Here is a 7,299-nt window from a genome sequence, read left to right on the forward strand (position 1 = left end):
CGATTGGGTCAGCGGCATATCGTCGCGGAAGCGATCACGCACGCCTTCCCAATCGTCCACTATCTCCTCGGTGATAGTAAAACCACCAGCAGTTACCTCAGTGACCCGAAGGTCACTGGAGGGTGCCTGCTTGGCACACCCTCCGACAGTTACTTGGGCGCGAACGCCCCCTGGTGTTAATGCAGTCGCTAGATGACGACCGGGTCGAGCCTGTAACAGCACTCTTCCCAGCCGGTCCTGAAGGATCCGAACCTTCTGGAACCGTAACGGTTTTTTTACACTGGTTTCCTTTCATGATTGGTTTTTACGGGTGTCCTTCCCTGCGTTTTACCTACCGCCAGGGGATTTGTTTTCGGTGTTACCTTCACCTAGGTGGTCGCCTTACCAGGCTATCGGGCCCACCCGCCCGTTGTGAAATTACCCTCGATCGCTACCGCTTATTCGTCCACTTTGAAGTGGCTTATATCACGGCTACCCTGCATATCTACAGGGTTAACGAGCGAACGAGGAGCTCATTGTCCGCGACCGCTTATTCGTCAGTCCAAATGAATGGACTGCTTATTTCGCGGCTAACCTGCATATCTGCAGGCCGTTCCTCTATCCGCAACCTGAGGACGCGCCCGATTCCCCGAGCTAGGTAGACTGCGCTCGTGCCAACGTTTCGTATCCCCGTAGAGCCCGATCACGCCAACACTGTAACGCAGCGAAACGGGTGGGGTCGGCCTTGTCTTATTTTAAACTTCCACTTGACACAATCTCCCACATCGTCTACGCACACATCAGCTGTCCTTATATTGCATTCAATAACCATCCAAGTCTATTTTCTCTCATCTTATCCACAATTGAAGCTACACATATACTTCCTCTAATATGTTCGTTCCTTATCCTATTTTCTCGAACCACAACCCTCATCTATCAAAGCATTCTCATTTCTGTTACACCCATTCTCTGCTCTATTCTCTTGTCAACCACCTAATACTCTGAATCATACATTGTAGCTGATCTCACTACAGTTTTATAGAACTTACCTTTAAATCTCATTGGAATTCTCTTATCGCATAATATGCATATTCGGCATTGACATGTTTAACTCTGGAATATAAAGAAGTACAGTTGTTTAATCTACTACTTTGAACTGCGTGTCTATTGGATGTATTGTCAGTGTTCAAGGATAAATCTAAAACCTTAAGTGAACTTTTCCCTGAAAATTCAAGTATTATTTAATATTATTTATTTGTGAATAACATCATAAAAATAATGAATTATTACTAATTTTTTTATCTTTTGAAACATTGATCCTTATGGGTATCCTAGACACAAATTTCTTATTTGTATTGTTTTGATTTGATGGTGCCGTAGAGTTGTCCATATTGTAAACGCCAGCTGCTAAATGACCTCTATGTTCTAACTGATCATTAAAAACTTTACTACCTGGTATTTTAACAGGAATCATAGAAACGAATTTTTCTTTATTCCATGGAAGATAGACTTTCGCTGTACCATAACGCGAAAAAGACTTTGAAGTAACCGAATTTGTAATATTCTTAAAATCTGACTTAGGGACGAATGAATGGGATTTATAGGAGAGTAAGTTCATAGCGATTTGATCTTTTAAAAGCTCTAACTGACTTATAGGCAAAGACTCGTTATTTTTATCATTATCCAAGATAGAATTTTTTTTAGATTCTTCTTTAGTTGCCATGGAGGAGTCAGTTTTACGAATGGTCCGTATCATTTGAAGTTTCTCACTAAAAGCGTCTGCTAATACAGACAATACAACGTCAGCGTTACAAATTTTTCTATTGCGTTGACGTCGTTGTTGTATTTCTTTGTATTTTAGCTTGAATTCTTCAATTAATGTTTTGGTGAAATTGTTCGATGTATTAACAGTAGACGTCGTTTGTATATTTACGACTATTCAACGAGTTTCAGTAGCTGATATAATTTTACCTATAAGTATTTATTAGAAAATCATTTAAAAAAATATTTACCTGTATTTTGATCTTTTAATCTAATTTTGTTGACTTCTGTCAACGTTTTGGTTTTTTTAACGCCAGTGGACATAGAGTTCGTTTTGTTAGATGAATCGCTCAATCTATTTATTGACCCGGGTAACTTGGATGATTTATTTATTTTTAACTACACAAATGTAAAATTAATATGAATAACTCGACGTGTAGTTATTCTGAAATAATCAAGATTTTTCGTGATGGATATGCAACACAAAATGCATATACGCATGAAGATTCTAGAATATACTAAAATGAAATATTTAAAATGTCCATTATATAATATATAAGAATGTGACAACATCGTAGTTAACATTTAACAGTTATAACAGTGTTAACACGTATGTCACATAATGTGACATACATGTATTATATGTAAATATAAAAAGTGTATTTAAAATAAATATTCTGTTATATTTCTTTAACATAAAATCAGTGTTTTCATTATATGCTAATAATTGCTAGTTACAATTATGACACCATGTAAATATATAGGAAAATGTCCTTTTTGCCTCAATCAAACATTTTAAAATGAAATGTTTAGAATGTTTGATACATTGTACAGTATATAGTGGCGCGATAACACCACAGTTAATAATTAACATTTAACAGTTAACAGTTATAGCAGTAGTAACACAGTGCATTATACAGGGTGTTCAGTAAATAAGGAAACGAATTTCTATTATACTCATTGTTTGAAACAATTTAACTGTTTCCTAACTTACTGAACACCCTGTATGTATCATAATACAAACTTAACACGTTACAAAAGTCGGTGGACCCTCTTTCACAAACTCAAGAATCAAAGATGGTTCTTGGCTAGGTCAATGATGGACGGGACAAGTATTATGAACAGCTTGCACCAGAGACCAGACACCAACAATGATAAAATCACAAAAAAAATCTCGATGGCACCCTGGGGATCAAACTCGAGACCCCGTATGCCGAAACATACGTTTTTACTCTCAACCCCATGTAAATACATTAAGTGTATATAAAATAAATAAACTGTCATATTTCTTCAATATAAAATCTGTGTTTTTATTATACTTCATTAATAATACTAAAGACGTAATGATATTGTGTGCTTTAATTTGTATCTGTATAATATAACTCATATCTATTTATTATTTTGTCTCGTCATATTACCTTTAAATTGTCCATATCGAGATTGGTCTCAAAATGTCGAATGAAAATTTAGAGAAATAAATAAATGATACTAAAAAATAATTATTATAATTAGAGAAAATTACGAAAAAAACCTTTACAAAATGCGTCGTGAGTTATACGCGTTCAAATAATTATGTTGAAACTATGCAAAGTAAATATTTATTTTCACTATTAATCACTAGGCATATTTATAATTAAAAGAAACAGGTGTTTAAAAGTAATTTGTAAGTACAAAAATATTTAAAAGTTAAAGACGTGTCAACATTGGGGTAAGTTTTAAAATTTACAAAAAATAAAATTATTCTGGTGGTATGTGTAATCGTTGGGTAAAGTAGATGGGGTGCCGTAGAGTAGGTGTTTTGATATATTATTCTAGTAACTAGGGGTCGGTAATTAAATTCTAGCCTCTGCAGGGTAAAAAATAGGTTCATCAAAAATTTATGTTTAATTTACTAAACGGATTTAGGATAATACTAATTTTCAAAAAGCTGACCCAGGGCAAATGGTATTTTTTTTTCATTTAAGTACATTTTCAGAAAGACGTCCCAACGATCCGAGTACCTCATAGTTACCTAAACCGTCTTGGATGAAACGGCTTCTACCCCGTGGAAGCCAACTGGAAGAGGCGGTAGACCGAGGCTACTCATCATTAAATAGCCTAGACCCGGAAAGCAGGAACGTGGAAAGAGGAGAAAGGAATTTGGCTTGGGCCTAATTGCCTGGGAGACGAAGAAGCTGCCGTGTTGCGGGGGACGACGGTATTCACCCGACGCCAACCCGTCAACATTAAATCACATTAATTACTCAAAGTCTATGACTGATCTTACTCGTTAAAGATTTTAAACACTCTATACTTTATTATAAATATAATTTATAATCAGTACTTATTAATTTTTTACGTCTGTTGAATAAGTATTTTTTTGAGAGAATATGTATTTTATTGAGAGATCAACATCAATATTTCTTAAATTTTCATCTGGCCTGCCCAAAACAAGATTCAGAAATATTTATATCTATGTAAAAAATTTATCAAGGTAGAATTGTGGTGGCCCAATGTGTCATGGCACTAGAAAGCGCCTTGAAAGGATGCGGCACAATAATCACCAAGACAAAAATTAAACATTGTAAATATACACATAAGTTTCTCTGCGTTGTCTTCCGGCGCGATGTTTGTTAAAACAAAGACATTAGCGACGAGACTAGCTACCCAATGAATTTTTATTATTAAATACAATTTAAAGTTGGGTTGGATTTATTGTTAAAATAAAATAATTTAAACAAATTTAATGTTTAAAATATTATTTGATATTTATTTCCACAACAATAAAAATAAAATATTATTAATGATNTTATTGTTAAAATAAAATAATTTAAACAAATTTAATGTTTAAAATATTATTTGATATTTATTTCCACAACAATAAAAATAAAACATTATTTTTAAATGAACACATTAAATTTAATTAAAAGATTTACCAAAACAAAATTCACTTTAAAATTCCTAAGTGTCATTTAGTTTTAAAGAAAAATATTCTAAGTCCAAATTAATTAAAAAATCGATTAAGACCCGGAAAGTGAAATCATGAGTAGAGTGTCGTAGATTTCGTGTCTATTAAAATTGCCGTAAGAACTGGTTTAGACGGGAAAAAATGGCTTTTTATAGTCTAAAGGGAGTAGCCCAGCGATCCCTACCGTGATCCTGGAAGCTGAGGCTTTGTATTCTAATTGGTTAATTATAATGAGGACTCTGCGTGTAGGCGTTACTTAATAGTCTCTACAATAAGTAGATTTGATCGCATAATTAAAGGGTTATTTTGTATTTTAAATAAGAGAACCCTGTTTTGGTAACTTGTATAATGGGTCATTCCATGTGAAATCACCTAATGTGTGTACTGGTATAGTTCAGAAATTTATGAAATTTAAATCATAGACTTCTTAAAGGTCATTGACAACAAAAATAATATTCTAACCTAATATACCTAGCTTGTATTTATTCTGAGTTCTGTAGTAGATTAAGTTATTGGGACTCATAAAAAAATCCTAGGAGCAATGACTAAGTTCGGAAAAGCTCCATTACTTTTCTTTATAAAGTTAATTACATCAATAGATATTGTTGATTCTTCAAATACTTTTTGACAAATTAAGAATTTTTCAAATAAATCATAGGCACAAATATCTTTTTCGTCTTCAGATTAAAGATGTAATACCAAGTCCATATATTTAGATCTAATAATTTTTTGTTTTTAAGAACTAACCTATTAATGTATAACATTGTATTTGATTATAATTAGTTTAATTATAATTAGGTATGATGCAAACAGATATAAGACTTGTATTTATATATAATATATAAATAGAATTAAATTATAATGTAGAATAAATTATAAGGAAATTTATAATAAAAATTATTCTATAATACACTCAAAAATATAACACATTTTATTATATTTTTAGAATAATAAAATGATCTAAAATACATAATATCTGAAAAAATTACGACTTTAAAATTAGTTGCTTACAATGGTATGTAGTATTTTATTTTCGTGTAGAATAAATGCAAAAAATTAAATGTTGAAAATTACATAGTTTATGACTTTTCCATAAAACGTAAATGATAAATTTTGAAACTCTATAAGTGGTGTTAAAATTATTTTCTCTTAATATTGCCAAAAGAGCATAGTAAATTAATGGTCAGAAACAAGGTGTGATAGTATTAAAGCAATAAAGTTTCATGTCACATTCAAAAAATTATTGATGCGTTAGATGAAATATTATATACAACACATGATCCGCTAATTAAAAATCACACTAATTCATTAAATTTGGAAATTAGTACAATAGAAATCCTTATGAGTTTATATAATTGGTATACAGTATTTGTATACTACAGCATAGTAGTCGAAAAACCAACAATATCTATTAAATATATGAAAAAAAGTAATGGAGCTTTTCCGAACTTAGCCATTGCTCCTAGAATTTTTTATGAGTCCCAATAACTTAATCTACTACAGAACGCAAAATAAATACAAGAAATAAAAATTGAGTGTTGAAATTTACGTAGTTTGAGGATTTTCCATAATACGCAAATTGTAAATTTTGTAAATTCTATAAGTAGCGTTAAAATTATTTCTCCATCATCAAATTTTCACCAAACGTTTTAATTGCCTAAAGGAAAGTACTATGTAAATTTGAAAAAAATTCGTTCAGTCACTTTTGTGTAATAAGATAATAAAGTTGGCTATTTTCAGCAAACCACGCGTGTTCAAGACCGTAAAACGATACAAAAAAAATTATAAATCGATTCAAATATGATATGGGTTAAAAGAACATAACTAAAAGTTTCTGAAAAGAAAAAAAAATTTTTTGACCTTCAAATTTTGCTATTAAAATACTGCAAAATTTATAAATTTAAAATAAAAATTTCGATGTTCAAAAAAATTCAAAATTCATAAACTTAAGAATAAAATTGAAGTACTATTTAATATGAGTAAAACAGTGCTAGTTCCACAGTGATAGCTTATTTGGATGTGAAGTTATAGGCTCTAGAACATAGACTGTTTTTTCATGTTTTTAATTATAAAAAATGCGCTATCTGGTAAAAAAACAATAAAAAAAAATATATATTTGTTGGTTTTATAGATCACAACCTCAAGATTTGTTATTGCAATGTGTACAACAACTTTATGAAAGTTTTGTTAGGTTATGATTTGCCGATTTGTTATAAAGTAAATATTAAACTTTTTAATAATTGACGAAATCAAAAATTCTTTTGAATAAAATATTTTGGGTTTAGGCGTTGTTTTAAGAAATAATACATGAATCAAATTTTTACTATAAGGTAGAAAAAAAGTTTTTAAGAGATCAACGTTTCAAATAAAATCGTTAAAAATGTATGGTTATATTTTGTTATTGTAGTATAACCAGACACTTCTAAACAAGGCGTATAAAAAAAAAATTAATTTTTATTATTCAAGGGAATCGAGACACAAAGAAATTATTTTAAAGGATTTGATTAAAACCTCGATAAAGTATTTTCTGTTGGATTGATTTTTTTTTGTAAATGTCATCTTTTCTTTGAAATAAAGAACAGGTTTCCGAATTATTAATGATTATTGCTTAA

Source organism: Daktulosphaira vitifoliae, unplaced genomic scaffold (genome assembly GCF_025091365.1).
Source record: "Daktulosphaira vitifoliae isolate Bord-2020 unplaced genomic scaffold, ASM2509136v1 Scaffold_1, whole genome shotgun sequence".
Taxonomy (NCBI): Eukaryota; Metazoa; Arthropoda; class Insecta; order Hemiptera; family Phylloxeridae; genus Daktulosphaira; species Daktulosphaira vitifoliae.